This window comes from Rhododendron vialii, chromosome 9a (genome assembly GCF_030253575.1).
Source record: "Rhododendron vialii isolate Sample 1 chromosome 9a, ASM3025357v1".
NCBI classification, from domain to species: domain Eukaryota; kingdom Viridiplantae; phylum Streptophyta; class Magnoliopsida; order Ericales; family Ericaceae; genus Rhododendron; species Rhododendron vialii.
The window spans coordinates 32,540,064-32,562,400 of NC_080565.1; positions in this window are offsets into that span (position 1 = coordinate 32,540,064).

Below are 22,337 nucleotides of genomic sequence, written 5' to 3' on the forward strand. Positions count from 1 at the left end.
TTAGAGTATTTCTCTAGACTAACAAAAGATGACTAAAAAATATTTTAGTCTTCCAGGTGCAATAAAAGCCCAGGTGTCTGATATGAGTGTGATGAAGAATTTGGACAAAGATAATCAATCTAGAGTGTATTCATGGAGTATGAGAATAACACTAAATTGACAAACAAAAATAATCAAACACCAAGTTTAGAATATTCTATTAATGGATAAGGAACCACATGAATATAAGAAGAAAGGTTTCTCTCTCTAAAAGTGGTCTCATGCAAAGTTAGTAGGGCTGTCCACGGTTCAGATTGGATTGGATTCCTGTAAATCCTGTTGGGTTCCCTCCTTAGTGGAAACCCAATATTCGTTAGCCCAATTAGAGCATCTCCAATCCAACACCCTCCAAATCTCTATTTGAGAGGATCAAATTAATCTATTTTATTTGAAAAGTAGATTTAGAGGATTATACTATTTATCTCAACTCCAACCCAACACTCTATTTCTTAACTCCAACAAATATTTGGAGGAGATCCTCTATTTTTTCCTTCATCCTCTATATTTAAAGGATCAAAGTTCATCTTCCCAAATGGAGGAGAATTTTAGAAGATGAGTTGGAGAATGTTTTTCCTCCAAAATAAAGAAATAAAGTATGGGTTGGAGATGCTCTTACAATTTGTGTTTGGCCCAAATGAGTTATATTTGTGTGGGCTAGTTTTTGGAATATTCTACACACTATGGAGCACATGTTTGGCACATGATTTGTTGAGATCAGAAAAGCTTCTCCTGGAAGCTAATTTGTTTTTGTCTGCTTTGAAAATTATCTCCACTACCAGAAAGAGAAAAATACGAGAGAGTGCACTGTGTGTGAGAGTGTGTTTCGGTGGAGGAAGGAAAGCAAGTGCAGCCCTTGTGTTCTCCTGATTTCGGCAGCTTCTTTGTCAACGTTGGGGGCTGATTTGTTCTCGGATTTTGGGCTCTCCATTCAGCTACATTGGAGGGTTTTGTTCATCTATTTGGTGAGGTCTTTCCTTTTTGTATTTGGAATTTGTTGGATACACCTTAAGGTGTTTGTGAGATCTTGAATCCCTTGCAAACCCATTTGTAAGAATATTTGTTGATAGTGGAATCGGACTCCGGTCCCGTGGACGTTAGCTCACTTTTTGGGGGAACCACGTAAAAATTCCTTGTGTTCGTTTGGTTTGTGGTTTGCACATTTTGGATTACGTTCGTTGCAGTTTTATTTTTTTCTTTGTGATTTACTTGGGGGAAATTCCTCATATTTTTTCCAACAACTGGTATAGAGCCGACGGTTGGCTAGGGTTTATTATTTTGGTGTAAATCATGGAAGGAAATGTGGGTAGAATGATTAGTTTCAATGGAACTAATTGGGTGACTTGGAAAATTTAAATGGAAGACCTCTTGTATTATAGAGAGTTACATGGGCCTGTAGAGGGTGATACGGCTAAACCCATCGATATGAAATATGAGGATTGGACCACATTGAATCGAAAAGCTGTTGGGCTTATTCGTCAATGGATTGACGATAGTGTTTTTCATCATGTCTCCACCGAAACTTCGGCTTATGATTTGTGGAAGAAATTGGAAAGTCTCTATGATAGAAAATCGGCCACTAATAAAGCGTTCTTGTTCAAAAATTGGTGAATTTGAAATTTAAAGAGGGCAAGTCTATCGCGGAACATTTGAATGAAATGAATAGTATCGTTAATCAACTTGCTTCTATGAAGATTGTGTTTGATGATGAATTGCAGGCTTTGATGCTTCTTAATTCTCTACCCGAGAATTGGGAAACTTTGGTTGTTACGGTTAGAAACTCGGCGCCGGATGGAGTTGTTTCTATGAGCCAAGTTGCTAGTAGTTTGTTGAATGAAGAGACGAGAAGGAAATCAACCGGTTCTTCTCATTCGGAGGCACTTGTTGCTAACCCAAGAGGGGAGATCTCGAGGTAGAAGTAGCACTCCCCTCAATCGTGATCAAAGCCGTGGGAGTTTGAGGGGAAGATCACCGTCAAAGTAAGATATAAAGTGCCATTATTGTAAAAAGAAAGGCCACATGAAGCGGGAATGCCTAAAGCTCAAATTCAAGGAGGAAAATTGAGGGAAGCATGGTGAAAAGAAGCAAGAAAACTTCACGGCGGTCTCTTCCAATGGTGAACTTGTGGTTGTATGTGATGAGAGTTATGTCAATTTGGTTAGCCAATTAAGATACTGATTGGGTGATTGATTCCGGTGTTTCATTCCATGTCACTTCAAGAGCCGATTTCTTCACTTCCTACAATGAAGGAGATTTTGGGTGTGTTCATATGGGAAATGAAGGTTTGTCGAAAATTATTGGCATGGGTAATATTTGCTTGGAAACAAGTGTTGGATGCAAGTTGGTGCTTAAAGATGTGAGGCTTGTGCCGGACATTCATCACAATTTGATTTCTACCGGAAAGTTGGATGATTGAAGGCTATAACAACCATTTTGGTAATGGAAAATGGAAGCTCACGAAGGGTTCTCTTGTGGTGGCTAAAGGGAACAAGACTTGCTCACTTTACATGATGAAAGGAAAAATTAGCAAGGGGTTTGTAAATACACTTGACGATGGCTCCTCTACCGAATTATGGCATAATAGGCTTGGGCATATTAGTGAAAAGGGGATGCACGTTCTTGCCAAGAAAGAGCTCATACCCGATATCAAAGGTACCCCTCTTAAAACTTGTGTTCATTGCTTAATTGGCTAGTAAACAAAATAGAGTTGCATTTCGTTTCAAGTCTTTTACTAGAAAACCTAATGTATTGGATTTGGTTCATTCAGATGTTTGTGGTCCCTTGAAAGTTAGATCTTATAGTGGTGCCCTTTATTTTGTTACCTTTATTGATGATCATTCGAGAAAATTATGGGCTTATCCGTTAAAAACTAAAGATCAAGTTTTCGATGTGTTTAAAGATTTTCAGGCCAAGGTTGAAAGAGAGACCAGAAAGAGGTTGAAATGTGTTCGTTTCGACAATGGTGGTGAATGTAACGCCCCGATTTTTCAAGAAATTTCGGAAGCATTAACCCTAAAATACACTGAATTTTACAAACTATTAGGCCCTTATTTATACTTATACAAAAATTACAATTTCAAAATAATATAAAAATCTATGTACATTTATTTAACAAAAGCAACTCCAGAGCGACTCTAGTTTTGACACAAAATTCCAAGCAATGTTTGCCCAGACTCCGTTTCAGGGGTCCCACCTGCTCCACTGCTCCACTGTGGAATCCTGCACACTCTGGCAAATTGAACGCCGAAGCAAACGGTTTGCCAGGATACAAACGTATCCTGAGTGATAATTCACCAAGTAGAAATCCTAAAACCCAATACCACAATATGCAGATCAACGATATAATAATTCATAATACACCAAAGGTACAAAATAATAACACATCGTCTTTTTCTTTACTATCATCATCTTACATGTAATCTAAGGATCATCTCCGCGAGATCCTTTCCTCCCACATCCACTAACTACAATCATCTCATGGGTCCACCCTTCCTCTTGCTTATCCTGCACCAGGGTCCTAGGTGAGCGCACCTAAGTTATGTACCGAGTATGTTCTCACTTAAGACCATAACAGGAGGATCGAGTCATCCCATGACGTATCGTACATTAGGGTCGGACATCCACTACCCCACGCTAACTATAACCGTCTCATGGAACCCATTCTCTTCCTCAAAGAGAAACTTTCCATGACGTATCATACATTAACGTCTCACTAACTACAATCGTCTCATGGGACCCATTCTCTTCCTTGAAGAGAAACTTCCCATGACGTATCATACGTTAGCGTCTCACTAACTATAATCGTCTCATGGGACCCATTCTCTTTGTCACGCCCTCGATTTTCAACATAATTAAGTAATACATTTCAATAAAAGAGAAACCTCGCATATCATATACGTTACCCAAAGGAGTTTCCCACCTGTTTAATTTACAAACAAGTCCTTAAGTTTAGATAATTACAACTTTAGTCAAAAGAAAATTCAATAGCAATTATTTACAAAACCATCTTTAATGAATTTAGATCTTCACAAAGATGACGAAATAACCAGTGATGTCAGCTTCCAAAAATCTTTTACTGTCAAGCACACAATGCATGCAATCTATTGCCCGGCATCAGAACCTGAAAAGAAAGATTTGGTTGAGCTACACTAGCCCAGTAGAGAATTCTAAGCTCAAGCTATATGTAGTTTGAATGAATCATACACCGAGAATGAATGAGTATGGACAGATACGCCTATAGTACAAGTGACTACCAACAAGCTGCAAATTATCGCCTAAGAGTCCTAGACTTCACATCAATGTCACTAGCCGTTTACTTCTTTAACTAATCATATTATTGAACTCACGTCATTCCACATTTGTCTATAATCAAATCAAAACATCTTATCATTCTTCGCACGGTGGTACAATCTTTCTCGTGTCCACATTGACCTTCATTAAATCCCTTTATTTCAAAACCTTTCTTTTCCTTTAATCCGGTATTTCCCATCAATAATCACTAGGGTCACCTCGGGTCTAGTTCCCTCGAGCGCAGGGTCACCCCGAGTCTTTTCCCTCAATAATAATAATCAGGTGGGGTCACCTCGGGTCTAGTTCCCTCGAGCGTAGGGTCACCCCGAGTCTTTTCCTCCAATAATATGAATCAGTTGGGTCACCTCGGGTCTAGTTCCCTCGAGCGTAAGGTCACCCCGAGTCTTTTCCCTCAATAACGACCACTCGGGTCACCTTTCACACTTTTCACAATCGACATCATTTCATAATCAATTTCATCATCCCTTTGACGGTTATACCACTGAATCTTAATTAATCATTACGTGACTCCACGAATGTACATGTTCATGCCTTTTCACTGGTTTACCCATTCGCATCTATCATGACGTACTAGGGCCATACATAAAATCCTACAATACTCTATCCATTAGTTATTCACTTTCCTTCCGCTTCCCATCTCACAAACATCCATTCATTCAATTGAATCCAAAGACCATTTAATCAATCGCATGGTAATATAAGACCAACAATCTACCATGTCGCATATACCCAAATACACACGTCCTCACCGTACCCCTAAGTACACCCCCGTACCTTTACAAGCCACAAATTAACCCACGACTAGACTCTGCGATGCCCGATTATCTAGTTTCTATACTCGGAGTCCATAAAAGCATGTACTAAAGGAATCTAAGAATTTTATGAGTCGAGAGAGAGAACAGATTTTAATACTACTCATCGAGTTCCTATACATGTTCACTCTAGTCCATTGATGCCACTCTAAGTGAGATACGAGTAATACTCACCAAAACACTTGGAAGGATGCTTAAACACACTCATTAGAGTCAATGAAAAGCTTCGACATGCGAGTTGAAGGATATAAGGAAGCAGCTGAAAGATACTGCAGCAGCTCAAAGAAGCAGCTGAAACTCCTGATCTCCTACCGGTAGGCAGGCAAGTCCTACCGGTAGAACTTTAAAACGAAAACGCAACCTACCGGTAGCCAAGCAAGTCCTACCGGTAGAACTCGAAATCAGAAAGGCCAACACTCCAATTCGCGCGTGACCTATCGGTAGGCAAACAAGTCCTACCGGTAGAACTTTAAAACACGGAAAGGCCAAACAAGTTCGTGCTTGACCTACCGGTAGGTAAGGAATTCCTACCGGTAGAAGATTGGTACGTTGAGCAGCTTTTGAGCTGCTGCTATACGTTTGAGCTGGTTGACAAAATTTCTCACTCGTTCTACCGGTAGGTGAAAAGTTCCTACCGGTAGGGAATCGATTTTCTGGTAAAGTAACAACGTTCTACCGGTAGAAAGGACGGGCCTACCGGTAGGAATCCAAGAAAAACAGACAATTCTGACAGCAACTACGAATTTTCAATCCAAACTTAAATACGACATTACAAGCACGATTCATGTACCAAATCACTCACAAAACATATAAAGAGAGGTAGAATTCCCTACCTCAAGTCGAGAAGCGTAACCCACGCAAGCTGAGCAAGCCCTAGCTCTCCAAACTTCGAAATAAACTGAATACTCCTCTTCCGAGCAAGACCCACGAGATTTAAGGTTGGAGTCGCGTATAGAAGCCAAAATGGAGGTGGGTTTGTATGGGTTTTGCACCAATTTGGTGGGCTTTGGTGGAGAGGTCGGGAGAGAGAGATGAGAGCCGGAGAGAGAGGCGAGAGAATTAGAGAGAGAGACAACCGAGAGCAAAAATGAGAAGGGGAAAAATGTTCCCTGGAAATAATAGAGGTGGGGGAAATAATCCCATGCCCTCACACCACACACTCACACATGCACCTCTCATCCATTTACCTTTATATCCTTCTGCAAATACGTCATTCCATATATCCACACCGTTTATCTCGACAAGCCGTACAATTATATATATAAAAAAAAATATAGCCTAAAATACGGGTCTCTACACTCTTCCTCGAAGAGAAACTTCCCATGACGTATCATACGTTAGTGTCACAACACCGGGCCCCTCAGGTAACCCATTTCAACACAGGGCCCCATAGGTTACCCTTGCCATCGCCATGGCTCAATTCACAATCCCCACAGTACTCACACTTTCAACACTTTATCATTTTCCATTTACTTATCATCGTCTACATGATTCACTACTCGTAACCACCCCGGGAACCTATTTGTCTAATCTACAGCCACAACAAAATATCACACGGTTCAACATTTCAACTAAAAGTACTAACAACACATAACCATGCGATAAAATTAATCATGTTATTGAATTAATCATGCGAGTAACAAAATAATATTCAGTCAAACAATTAATTACTGCACTTAAAATTAAGTCTATTTCTCTTGTTTAGAAATTTTATAAAACATTTCTACTATTTAAACATTTTCTTTAACTTTCATATTATTCATAGATTTTACGAACTAATTATTTTTATTGGAAAATACTTATTGCTAAATTTAGTATTTACTAACAATATTAAATATTAATTTGAGATTTAACAAAATTATGCGAGGCTATTCTAGTCAATATTTATTAGAGTTAAAGATTAACTAATATATAATCTAAAATATTTCTTGTTTACAATCTAAATAAATTTTTACTAGTAAAATATTCTTGTGAATATTTCATAAACAGTTATTTACTCCAATAATTTATTAAACACGTAAACGTCCACTCAAATACAAATTAACAATGCAACATCAATAATAATTTCACAATCAAACACTTGTTAAACAATCATAAATTTTCACAGGGTATAACACTAATCATTCCAGCACAACCGGACTGAATTTTAATATAAACGGGACTAAAAATAATTTAACAATTTAACAACAGATCATCATCTTCAATAAACTTTAAATCTAAGTAACTCCATTAAAATGCAGATAAAGGTTTTGGGTTTCCGGAAAACTACCTCAAACGCGATTCTAAGTCCGAATAAGTGTTATACGGTGTCCGTAGATCGCTGTGGTGGTTCTGAAATCTCGAGGCAGCGTCCGGCGGCACTCCGACAGGGCCGCAGCAGCGGTGTGCCCACGAAACTCACGGTGTGCATACACCTACGGTCACAACTCTCTCTCTCTCTCTCTCTCTCTCTTTCTCTCTCTCTCTCTCTATTCTAGACTCAACAATAGAATTGGGAGTGAAATAATATACTGGTGTTCAATTTTTGGATTTATGTGGGTATGTATAATGAGAGAGAATAAGGTAGTGAAAAGGTGAGAGGATAAGTATAGAAGTGGTGGAATGAGGAAGGAGAGTGATACTGATAATGATAAAAAGATAAGGGTCAAGTGTCACATTTGGGGGGGGGGTTTCAATTCTAATGTATGTGGACGCATGTATGTACAAGGTGATAATGTATCTGGACGCTTTTATGTATAGGATGAGAGAGAGAAGTGGAGAGTTAGTTTGAATAGAGTTCTACTTAGGGTTTAGATAGGAAAGATAAGCGATGAATATGAATCACTGATTTTCTGTATATCTAAAGTTTAAATACATATCTTATTCAATAGTGCAAATAATATCAATTATACACATAATAATATATTTTAATTATTCAATTCAATTAATTATTGAATAAGGAATTTAACAATATAAATTTGTATTAAAAAAAAATTGGGTCAAAAATCCGGGTCGTTACAGTGAATATCTTGGGCCGTTTGATGAATATTGTCATAGCCAAGGCATTAAATACCAAAAGACCGTCAAGAAAGCTCCTCAACAAAATGGAGTCGCCGAGAGAATGAACTACACTATGATGGAAAGGATACAATGCATGCTTTCACATGCGAAATTGCCAAGGTCTTTTTGGGCGGAGGCAATGAGGACGACGGTTGATTTGATTAATTTGTCTCCTTCGGTTCCTTTGAATGGCGATGTTCCGAAAAAAATTTGGCTGGGCAAAGAAGTCACTTATGATCACTTGAGGGTTTTCGGTTGCTGGGCATTTGTTCACATTCCAAAAAATGAAAGGTCCAAGCTTGATGACAAGGCAAGACAATGCATTTTTCTTGGCTATGGGCATGAGGAATTTGGTTATAGACTGTGAGATCCGGTTGACAAGAAAATCATTCGGAGTAGAGATGTTGTCTTTCTTGAAAATCAAACAATTAAAGACTTTGACAAAGATGATCAACCGGAGAAAATTGTTAGTGATCTTGTTGACTTGAAGCCAACTCCTTCACCTTCGACACATGTTGAAAATGAAGACGATGTGCAGCCTCCTCTTGAAGTTGGTGAAACTGTTGATGTTCCGAATGAAGTTGAGTTGGAAAATGAGGAGGAGCAACCAATTCAAGAGCCACCACCGCAATCGGAGTTGAGGAGATCCGTTAGAGACAAGCAACCATCAAGAAAGTACTCTCTCGATGAATTTGTGACGGTAACGGAACAGGGGGAGCCGGAGAGCTACCAAGAAGCCTTAGAGCATGATAAGAAATGTCAGTGGGCTAAGGCTATGCAAGATGAAATGAAGTCCTTACTTGAAAATCGCACTTATGATTTGGTGAAATTACCTAAGGGTAAGAAAGCTTTGAAAAACAAATAGGTTTACCGATTGAAGCATGATGGCCAAAATTTGAGGTACAAGGCACGCCTCGTGGTGAAAGGGTTTGGGCAGAAAAAATGTATTGATTTTGATGAAATTTTTTCGCCCGTTGTGAAAATGTCTTCCATTCGTGTTGTTCTTGGTATGCCCGCAAGCTTGAATCTTGAGATCGAACAACTTGATGTGAAAACCGCATTCCTTCACGGTGATTTAGAGGAGGAGATTTATATGGAGCAACCCAAAGGCTTCAAAGAAAAAGGGGAGGAAAACCTTATTTGCAAATTGAAGAAGAGCTTGTATGGCTTAAAACAAGCTCTGAGGCAATGGTACAAGAAATTTGATTCTTTTATGGTGGATCATGGTTATTCAAGAACCACTTCGGATCATTGTGCGTTTGTGAAAAAGTTTCCGGATGGAAATTTTATTATTCTCTTGCTCTATGTCGATGATATGTTAATTGTGGGACAAGATTCTATAAAGATCAACGAGTTGAAGTTGGAGTTGAATAAATCCTTCGCTATGAAAAATTTGGGACCGGCAAAGCAAATTTTGGGCATGAAAATTACTCGTGATCGAAAGAAGGGGCTGATTTGGTTGTCTCAAGAAAGTTATGTTGAAAAGATTCTTGAGAGGTTCAACATAAGTAAGGAAAAGCCTGTTAGTTGTCCGCTTGCGAATCATTTTAAGTTTAATTTGAAACAATGTCCTACAAGTGAAAAAGACAACGCGGAGATGGAAAAATTTTCCTACACTTCAGCAGTTGGTTCTTTGATGTATGCCATGGTTTGTACTAGGCCGGATTTAGCTCACGCGGTTGGAGTTGTTAGTCGGTTTCTTTCAAATCCGGGCAAAAAACATTGGGCAGCTGTTAGATGGATTCTCAAGTATCTCCGGGGTACTTCTAGAGTTTGTTTGTGTTTCGGAAATGGTAAAGCTATGTTGGATGGATTCACGGATGCCGACATGGCAGGTGATGTTGATTCTCGGAAGTCCACTTTGGGGTATTTGATGACCTTTGCAGGGGGAGCTGTCAATTGGCAATCAAGTTTGCAAAAATGTGTCACTCTATCAACTACGGAAGCAGAGTTCATTGCAATTACCAAAACTTGCAAGGAGTTGTTGTGGTTGAAGAAGTTCTTGCAAGAGTTGGGTTTGAATCAAGAGAGGTATGTTCTCTTTTGTGATAGTCAAAGTGCAATGCATTTGAGCAAGAAATCAACTTTCCATTCTCGATCAAAGTACATTGATGTTAGATATCATTGGATTCGGGACACGCTTGACATGAAGTTGTTGCAACTTGAGAAAATCCACACGGATGATAATCCTTCAGATATGATGACTAAGGCTTTGTCTAAGGACAAACATAATAAATTTCGAGCTTTGTCAGGTTTGGTCAATCCTTCCACATAAGTCGGGAAGGGGGAGAATGTTGGGTCCCCTCCTTAGTGGAAGCCCAATATTTGTTAGCCCAATTATAATTTGTGTTTGGCCCAAATGAGTTATATTTGTGTGGGCTAGTTTTTGAAATATTCTACACACTTTGGAGCACATGTTTGGCACATGATTTGTTGGGATCAGAAAAGCTTTTCCTGGAAGCTAATTTGTTTTTGTCTGCTTTGAAAATTATCTCCACTACCAGAAAGAGAAAAAAACGAGAGAGTGCCCTGTGTGTGAGAGTGTGTTTCGATGGAGGAAGGAAAGCAAGTGCAGCCCTTGTGTTCTCCTGATTTCGGCAGCTTCTTCGTCAACTTTGGGGGCTGATTTGTTCTCTGATTTTGGGCTCTCCGTTCAGCTACATTGAAGGGTTTTGTTCATCTCTTTGGTGAGGTCTTTTCTTTTTGTATTTGGAGTTTGTTGGATACACCTTTGGGTGTTTGTGAGATCTTGAATCTCTTGTAAATCCATTTGTAAGAACATTTGTTGATAATGGAATTGGACTCTGGTCACGTGGACGTACCTCATTTTTTGAGGGAACCACGTAAAAATTCCTTGTGTTCGTTTGGTCTGTGGTTTGCGCATTTTGGATTACGTTCACTAGCTGCAGTTTTATTATTTTCTTCGTGATTTACTTGTGGAAAATTCAGCATATTTTTCCCAACAAATCCAATCCTATTAATCCGTATCTCATGGTTTTTTAAAAAATGCAATCCAATCCTATTAATCCGTATCTCATGGTTTTTAAAAAAATGCAATCCAATCCTAATCCAAAAATCTCACGGTTCGATCCCGATATTATCCACGGATTTCCTTCCATTAAAATAAAATGATGTTATTGCTAACTAAAAATACAAAGTGCAAACACTTATTAGTTATATTACATTCCATAACATTACACTATTACAGCAAGACAACAAACAAATACTAAAAGGCAGCAACCATTCATGTTTGTTTTCGGAGTACAATGTAATCTATATATAAATATTATATCGCATAGGCCGTTTAAAATTTATGGTTTCTTTTTTCCAAAATTACAGTTTACCTCTTAAATTTTATATATATTGTCACATTAATGTAAAATTGTTAAAAAAAATTTATAACAATTAGTGTAGTTATAATTATTTATAAATATTACACACACATATAGTATATATATATATTTTTTAAATATCTCACGATCCGGTTCGATTAATCCACGATTTTAAAGTGAAAATCCTATCCTAATCCGTATCTCACGGTTTTTAATTTTCAAATCCGTGTCCGGATCATTAATCCACGGATAAAATTCAAAAGGCACAGATCGGTTTTGGTCCGGACCGGTTTCATTGTTCTCGATTTTTCTTGAACAACCCTAGTACCCTACATGGAAGAAAAAGAATGGTCCGGACCGGTTTCATTGTTCTCGATTTTTCTTGAACAACCCTAATACCCTACATGGAAGAAAAAGACCTTTCTTCTTGTTGATGCTAAAACTCCAATATATGAAAATCTTGCACACTACACATGATACAAGCCTTTTGTAATCATTTCTCTTCTTCTTTCTCTAAAAGTGGGTTTATGATGTATTTATATATGTGCAAATATGTGACTTAATCCCAACCAATCAAAAGGCTAGAAAGGCAGAGCACCTCCACGCCAACTGACGTAGTTCAAAAGCTTAATACTATCAGTTTAGACAATAACTCGAAGCATGTCCTTATATATTATAAGCAATTTCCTGGACCCACCGGATCACCGATGTGGGACTTTTGGGGGTTTTCACATACACTACATTAGACCAAAGTCACCAAACCGAGGCAAAACACAGCCAACACCGACAACCACAACAAAACTGCCTAAAACCATGCCAAAAAAACAAACTAAAAGAACGTCAACACCCTTGCTAGACCTCAAACCGAGCCAATTGACCAACAAACAAGCAGAAATCCTATTGGTACCGACGGTACCCATAGGGAAAATGCACCGACGGCCACCGGACGGCCGTCTCCGGTCACCGGACGGCCGATCCGAGCCGTCCAAAAATTTTAAAAAATAAAACCGAGTGGGCCTATGCGAAAATCAATGGCATCCGAGGTGTGTAGGGTACTTGATCCGAGTACCCCTTTTTCGTGTATATACACGTATATACAAATATACACGAAAAATGGGTGCTCAGATCAAGTACCCTACACACCTCGGATGCCATTGATTCTCGCGTAAGGCCACTCGGTTTTATTTTTTAAAATTTTTGGACGGCTCGGATCGGCCGTCCGGAGACCGGAGACGGCCCTCCGGTGGCCGTCGGTGCATTTTCCCTATGGGTACCGTCGGTACCCATAGCAGTACTCATAAACAAGGACATAAAAAATCAGAACTCCGGTGAAAGAGAGGGCGCCCTCCAAGTATATAAAATCACCATCCTCCAACTCTGCAAATTCTGCAGCCTTCCTATTAGCAATTTCACCCTTCTCCCTCTGTATTGATATGGATAAGGTAAACTAAGAATGTTGCAGGAATTGTTTAACAGTGTCGAATCTCCCATGGAATGATTATTCTTAAATGGTAAGCGAGAGACTGATCATACCGATCGAAATCCAATTTGAGCAATGCAAGGTACCCCGAAATCACATAGGTATTTCTTACCGCTAACTAAAGTCGTCATAAATAAAAAATGTATTCGGGGTATATTTTTTGGATACCTAGTACTTTTGATCCAATTTTGTGATCCATCGCACAAAGCAATCACCAATACCAATTCTAATGTTGTCGGAACACCAAAATTAGTTGAGATGCACGCAGAAAAAGCTGGTCCGAATACCCGGTGGTTATTATTATTTATTTATTTATTTTGCAATCTTTGGTGATAAAACTGGTCAAAGAGAGAAGAGAGACAAAGAAGGGGCCAGTTCTAACTTCTCCCTGTTTCGGTAATGGGTTCACCGGTTCTTTTAGTTTGTTTTTTTGGCATGGTTTTAGGCAATTTTGTTATGGTTGTCGGTGTTGGCTGTGTTTTGCCTTGGTTTGGTGACTTTGGTCTGATGTATCTCTAGGTGTATGTGAAAACCCCCAAAAGTCGTCATAAATAAAAAAATGTATTCGGGGTATATTTTTTGGATACCTAGTACTTTTGATTCAATTTTGTGACCCATTGCACAAAGCAATCACCAATACCAATTCTAATGTTGTCGGGTAAAACTCCAGCACAAAACAACCATTAGAATTTGGTTGGATTAACTCGTGAATCTATTTTCTGGTTAATGTAATGCGTTTCTTACAAGAGACGATATCATTGATTTTGGCTCCGAAATCACAACTTTTGTATTTTATTTTTTTATCGGCAAAAGATAAATTTTAGGGAAAATGACGGCTCAGGATGTGTTTTGATAATTAATACAGTACCTTTTAAGGACATGCTAAAAATATTTGTTAATGAACAAAATGTCCTTGACGGGTATTAATTATCAAAACACGTCATTGGACGTCATTTTCCCTAAATTATATTGAACTCGATATGGGTACATCAATATCCAATAGAGTATTGAATGAAACACCATAGCGCCGAAGCCCAAACACCAAATAGGCCAAGCCCGAATTCTAGACATACACTTAATGGGCCAAGCTCAAACATCAAGTGGGCCAAGCCCAAACCCAAACCCAAAAAACCTAAGAAAACCAAACCCTACTCTACAAACCCTAGCCATCGCTAGCTCCAAGACGCCACCACAGACCGACGGCTACTATAGAACCGCCACCTCCAAAAACTCCACTGCAGCTGCCACCGATTAGCTACCGCCACCTCCAGAACCTGCAAGAGATCGAAGACCTCTCGCAAGCACTGATCACAACTTTCGTCTTTATTTCCTACTAACATCTTCTACTATGACTCTATGAGTGAAACAAGTAGTGTGAGTTATGGCTACATTTCATGGGGTTTTCAAATATATTTCTCCATTGGTGATTGTAGCTAGACAATAGTCAGCTTTAAACAGTTGAATTTGTTTGTTTCATGTTTCTTTCGTCATGTTATTGGCCAAACCGGCCCTTATGCGTGCATGCCGGTTTTTTTTTTTTTTTTTTCAATCTTTAGAGGGTACTTTCATTGATACGAAAACCATACATGGAGAACGGGCAGCCACCCCTATGCGTGCATGCCGTTTTGATGGCCCAAATATCAATCACTTCAATTATCAAGAGAAGAATACATAACCAAATGGGTTGACCCGTGTTTGGGCTTCTTGGACCAACTTTAAATTCAGGCCTGATTGCTTGGTCCGAACCTCACCAAACTTTGACGGCTAGAGGAATGGGCTAATGACCGACCCATCCAAAACATGAACTTCTCATGTGAGGGTAGGGCTGTAAACGAACTGAATATTAGAATGCACAGATTCGTTCATTAGGTTTTTTAGCAAACTCGAGCTCGAGCCGAACTCAATGAAATTACGGCAAGCCAAACTCGAACCGAGTTTGCCTAGGTTTGGGTCGAACTTGAACTTGTTCACGAGCCTACCAAATAATATCATATATTTATGCTCTCATACAGGTCTAAAGCTACAAATAAAATTTTTATTATGTGCATAAATACGTTCATATACATATAAAATAATAAAAACATATACATAAGTAAGTTTTTTTTTAATTGTAAACATTTAAGACTTGTACAAGTTTTAAAATTTTCACTATGTAACTATATAAAATTTCCATGATATACATATATTCCAGGTTCGCGAGCCTAATCGAGCCGAATACTGCTATGTTCATGTTCGGCTCATTTATGAAACGAGCCTAAAATTGAGGTTCAGGTTCGGTTCATTTAGTAAACGAATCGAACTCGAACGAGTCTTTTCCAAGTTGAGCCTCGAATAGTTCACAAATGGCTCAATTCATTTACAGCCCTATATGAGGGTGAGTAACGTGAGTTCGAGCTACCTTTTTGTTCTTTTTTCATTTCAGTATTTTTTATTTTTGTATTTTTGTTGAATTCACGGTTTATTTTTTAAGTTAATCATCCGTGTCAACAAAATTCTAAATTACCCTTTGGTTTGGTATAAAGTAAATGCTAAAATACTTTTAAATTGCCTTAAATTGTGAATTTAAGGCAATGCCATCGTCAGTCTTCAAAATTTATGGTTTTTCAAAATTACCCTTTTGATATGTGGTCGAAAATTGTAAATTCAATGTACTTTTCCATTCGTAGACCACTTTTTCCAATTGCATTCACTAATATTTAATGTTTTGAGATTGTTACATGATCGTTAGTAATCAAACATATGACCGAGCATAATTTCTTTTAGCCAATTCCTTAGTTTGGTATAAATAAGTTAAATGTTAAAATAGTAAAGAAAGCATTAATTGATAAATAAAATCTTAAAGAATGAAACTTAGAGGAATTTTCAAGTGAGGGATCCCTCATTTTAACAAAATGAGGGACTTTCATTTCCCGGTCAAATTTTGAAAATCCGAACCGTTCAATGTGTGCAGAACATAATTTTAAGGGTCCCCGCGGGAAATCAGCAAAAAAAATGACCGGGAAGGGCGTCATCCGAGCAGTTTTTTTTGAACCGTTCAATGAAAACTGCTCGGATGAAGCCCTTCTCGGTCATTTTTTTTGCTGATTTCTCACAGGGACCCTTAAAATCACGTTCTGATCACTTTGAGCGGCTCGGATCATCGAAATTCAATCGGGAAGGGGAGTCCCGCATTTTAATAAAATGAGGGATCCCTCACCGGAACCTAACTCATGAAACTTATGTAGGACCCGATATCTAAAAATTTGCAATCTTAAGCCTAAGAAGTTTGGCCAAATAGAAATGAGAAAAGCAATACTCCAAGTGATTGTCCTCCATAAGGTTGCATGTTCGAATTTCACGGAGGTCAAACATTCAAACCTTCGACCTGTTGGAGGGTTTGCCCGGTCGTTATTTCAAGATACCAAAATTAGTTGAGGTGCACGCGGAAGAAGCTAGTTAGAATATCCGGTGGTTATTATTATTATTATTATTATTGATAATAATAATAATAATAATAATAACCACCAAATAGACTCCCTCAAACCCATGTGATGGCGCCGAAACGACGTTGTTTCATGGGTTGAAACACTCTGCCATCCAAAACCGTTTCATTGGGACATCAGAGCCCCTGATATCCCAAATTAATATATATTCTGATAATTTGGCGTTGCCACGATTATAACTTTATTTGCACCAATGGTAGTGATTTTGTAGTTCTTTTTCCGATCTTCACTCAAGTTAATAGACCATATCATATTAACCCTAAAACCATTTTGTTAATGTGTGCCCCTAAGGCCATCTACAGTGGTATAATCAAAAATGGATAACCAAAAGTTGACACATCAGCTTTTGATTATTCACTTAAGAGGTTACTAAGCTTAACAAAGTTGAGGTTCACAATGGTCACTTCTAGTCCATAATCAAAATAAGAAGTCCACTACAATTTTACACAATCTATCTCTCCCCATCTGTTTCCCGCCATTCACTTCCCTCCATTATGTTTTTTTTGGGCAAAAATATATCGAACATTTGGTGTTCTTCCTAGTGTTATTTATCAAAACAACACCGAAACTTTTTTTTTCTTCCTATTCCTGTAGCCTATATCACAAATCCACCACTCTCTTAATCTTTCAAAAAAAATTAGATGCGTTCTTGAAATTGAAAAATAATGCAAGGTTCTTCCTTTTTTTTTTTTTTTTTCCAGGGTTCTTCATTTACTAAACTATAACAGGAGGAACAAAAAAGAATAACCACTTTTTAGTCGAAAAATTTATTTATTTCGCTAAAAAGTAATTATTTCTCAAAATACTTGGGTAAAAGTAAAAAAAAATATTTTTCCGATTTCTCTCGTCGAGATGAACCAATAACCCATAAAAGTTTGGCACAAAATTAACAAATGCGAAAAAAAATCAAAAAAAGACAATTTTCAGATTTAAGTTAAGTTCATAAGAATGCAGCCTAAATTAGAAACGGGAAAGAAGAGTGAAATACCGTAATCCGGCAACGATGGGTTAAATTGTAGATGATCGAGAAATATGAGCTTCACTTTTGGAAGAAAAGAAAGAGAAACAGTTTGTAGTTGAAGTGAAAAAGATATAGAGCAGGTGAAGAAGAGAAGAAGAAAATACTAGTTGAAATACGCGTGTATATAAATTTTGGAACCAATTAACTTATGTGGTGTGGGGTTCACAAATTTTGATTATTAAAAAAGGTTGCTAGTTTTGGTTATCCAAAGCCTAAAATTTGATTATTTCCAAGGATGTTGTTAAGTTTGATTATACCATTGTGAGCCATTTTTTGCACCAATATTGTTAACTTTAACAACAATTGACTTTTGATTATACCACTGTGGATGGCCTAAGGCACATGATAAAGCACTTGATAAGGTTTATTAAATGAGGTCAATTAAACTCCACTATTATAGAAAATAGTGAAAGTATTTTGAATATTGGATGAAGAGTAAAATTTATTTTGGAGACCAAAATACACCTTAATTTTTCCTCCGCTCCATTTCATTTGTGTTCCCTCCTTTTTTATTTTGTCCTTTCACCTTCTTGTCTTTTGGCATCTATGTAATAGTAATATTTTTTCTACCAAACACAGTTGTAAGCCGCCATTTGAAACAAAACCCATGTTAATTTATCGACTGTTAGATAAAGATAAGAAGAGTTAGTTTAGTTATCTAATCTTTGTATCCTTATCAGTTGTATGTATCCTAGACCATGGTGAAGTTTATCTCTTGTAAGCAATTGTATTATAAATACACGGCAATCTAATGGCTCTGTGTGTGAGCCTTTATTCTCCAAACACTTGCAATATTATTATATCGACTAATATAGAGACAATCGTCACCCTTTACAGTGGTATGACTCGTTCAAATCGCCAGTTTTTATTTTTTGTTTGCGCAAAACAAAATCCTTCAAGTTTCATGTACATATTTTCAGGGACATTTTTTAAGAAGCTTTTCAAACCATAAAATTACATTTTTTGGTTACACGAAGCAAAATCCTTTCACATGTCGGGTTTCTACTGTGTTTGGTAGGAAAAATGTCACTACTTAGTCAAAAGACAAGAATGTGAAAGGGCAAAATAAAAAAGGTATGAACACAAATGAAATGGAGGGGAGGGAAAAATTAAGAGGTATTTTGGTCTCCAAAATAAATTTTACTCTTCATCCAATATTCAAATTACTTTCACTACTTTCTACAATAGTGGGGTTTAATTAATCTCATTTAATGAACATTATCAAGTGCTTTATCATGTGCCTTAGGGGCACACATTGACAAAACCCTAACATTATTTGCCTTTCTTTTTGTTTCCTTTATTTTAAGGTCATAATGACCTTTTCGTTTGGAGGATACAAATTTTCTAGGCACGGATTTCAATAAATTTTTTCTATCTCTCTCTACTTATTACTTTCAAAATTCCCAAACGAACATCTGCATTCTTTGGCAGGCACAAATCAGTTATTCGAGTCCACATCTATATTGTGAGAAACATTTGAATTTAAAATAACTACGCTGTGACTTTTGTTGCCATAAATTTATGGAGTACTACTACTACTTTGGGTTTGGAGTAATTAAGGGTCCTATTCCTAGGTAATATGCATACTCTTGATCCGGCCAATTAGGAATATCGAAAAAAATATTTTCGAAAGAGAATAAAAAAATGCAGAGTCAAACAATGCCTGATAACGGTGGAATCATCCTACAAATAGATTATTTAGTTCCAAACTATTTATTCATTCGATCACATACTCCAATCTCGAGACATCCGATGCTTTTATTATAAAAAAAAAAAAATTTGAGAGAAAAGAAGACGAAGAAGATTATCTCGATTGTAGGTATTTATATGGTATTATATTTGATAGGTGAGTGAGTCTCTGTTGATTTATTCGACAAATGTGTCCGGTGTAACACCAGCGTCGCATGGAAGATTGTGAGAATAGAAATTAGATACGAAATACTCCCTCCGTCCCAAATTGTTTGTGAGAATAGAAATTAGATACGAAATATAAATTTTTTATGAGTCTTTGAACAACAGACATGCACGCATAAGGGTCGTCATCGGGCTGGGCCAGGCTGGCCCAGCCCGCCAAGTCACTACCCAAGCCCACTCACGGGCCGGGCCGACCGGGCTTTTACTTTTTTGCGAGACAGGCGGGCTGGGCTACCTATCATAAATTGAAGCCCAAGCCTGGCCCATGGGTTAGCCCAATTAACGGGGCTAGCGGGCCAATGAGCGGGCCAAAAGCCGGGTGGGCCAACGGGCGGAAAAAAAGAAGAAGACAGTAGCATGGTGAAAAAGTGAAAGAGTGGTACGTAATTTCCTTTAGATGAAAATAGGAGGCATGGCTTTGTTTATTAGTGGGCATGTTTCTTCACCTTCTAGACTTGCTGCTGTGGGAAAACTCATCTTTCTTTCTTTTTTCTCTTTCTTTCTTTTTTTGCCCAAATATGCGTATACAAATACTTTTCTCCAAAGTTAAAGGTTGACCTGCTTAATTACTAACAATGTTTCGACTAATTCAGGGACTCTCAAGTTAATTATCGAACAGACCGTATCCTTGGGCAAGGGAAAAAAGAAAAGATTTTGTGGAATTTTGGGCTAGTGGGTGGGCCCGTGGGCGGGCTATTGGGCGGGTACCACGGGCGGGCTCCTGGGCGGGCCTACAGGCCAGGCCAAGTAAAAATTCATAGGCCCGAGCCCGCCCATTACAAACTATGGGCCGGATAAAAGCCCGATGGGCGGGGCGGACTGCGTGCGGGCTGCGGGCTGCGGGCCTCTGGGCTAAATGATGACCCTTATGCACGCACATATATCTTGTATATTATTGCATAATGATTTTTCGTGAGAAGGAACATGGATACGACTAGTCCCGAGAATTCATTGGATTGTTAGTTAAATTTCAATGTGATACATGTGACATAATCTTATCACATTTTCTGAATTTTTTTCCCCGAATTTGAAGTACAAAAGCTTACTTAATTGTATAATGTACATCAAGCGAAAATTTGGGTGATGTACACCAACAGGGTGCATTTGGATAATTGGATTTTCCCTGTGCATAGAATAGCACGAGTTATATGTTAGTTAAATACGATAACGATTATAAGTAGGTGACGTGTGGCAAATTCGGGATGCTTCTAAAAAAAAAACACCTTCTTTAATAGTAGTTTATACTCCTACTATATATAGACATCAACTATCTCTCCATGAGGCATGGAGTAGGCCCATTAAACTGGGATTCATCAAAGCACCTTAAAAAGACTGAGAAGGGTCATCATATTAGTAATTAATTACTACTTTTCTATTTTATCGGCATTAATTACTCACTTTTCCCTACAACAAAATTACTCCTAACGATGCTCCGTGCTTATGCTCCGGTTATTAACAAAAATTTGGACGGTTGAGATTGCACACAACACCATGCAATCTGGACAGCTGATTGCCGAGATCAACGGTCCGAATATGCACAGCGTCGCACAGCACCTCCCCAGGTTCTTGTGAATATGTGGTACTAGAATTCAATAACCAGTGATATTCATGGAATCCATAAGCGTTAACACACTCGCCTTTTTCACTATGTTATTTCAAAAGGTTTCTCCACCTATAAAAGAGTGCATCGTACGACCTTCCAAAAGGAGAGGTCTGTAATATCAATCAAAATCCAAAATTTCCAGAACAACAATTTAACAGACCCACAAGACAAATAGTATTTGCTTTTTAGCTCCAATCCAATCGGAGCTAACATGAACTAATATTGTCACACCCCAAAAATGAGAAGTGACCGGCCGTGAACCATGAGGCTAATCCATGGAACACGCAGCCTAAATAAATCAAAATAACCAAAAATCAAATGATCGCTTTTTCATTATTAATCAAATCAAAAGCCAAATATGTCTCATCATAAACATGGGGCACAACCATCCCATGAACCAAACAAAATCCAATAATCCAACAATAATTAAAAGAATTTGTTATCTGACAATTGTTTCAAATGCGGAAGCGATTTTTAAAATAAAACTAGAATGAGACACCCTAAGGAGGTCAACAAAAGAAATCCCCGAGATGCCACTAGAGTCCTTCTCTAACTCCCCAACTTGCCTGAAAGAGAAGTTGGAGTAAATCCGTCAGCTGACAAGCTCAATGAATAGCAAGTATGTATAATAAATAAAGTTGAAAGCGAGGATTAAAATAATTTACCATTAAATCATAATTTGGCATATGAGGTGTCCAATAGAATAATAAATTAATCAATTTAGCATTTAACCAAATAAATATTCTTAGTGGTGATCACAACAATAACTCCATCAACAATGGAGAACCACAATCAAAAAGTACCATGGCCAAAATAAATCTCATCAAAATTGGATCCAATATCGAACTTAGAGTCACCAGGGTTGGCAGCCCGTGGTACTTTTCCCTAAGATGATCCGGCGAAAGAAAGCCGTTGAGCATTAAGGTCACCGGCTTAACAAAGTCTTTTCCCCAATGGCCAGGATCACCAACACGAGAAGGAATAAGTTCCCTGGACTTCCAAAATAAATGTTCCCATTAATATCCACCAAGTTCTCACCAAAAAGAACATTAACAATTGATTTCAGAAAATTCATTGCATGCCAATTTATAGAACAACTTATAAACAGTTTTGAGTCTCCGAATAACATACATATAAATTTCTGAAGGAAATACTTTTAAGGGACACAGGAAACTTTCAAAAATACGTAACATACTTAACTACTCACCTGGATTCAAAAATACTGCAACTCGACTACGCATAATGAAGTTATCTTGAACAAAAGAATATTACAAAATAATTAACTAATATGAATATTATGCTGACCA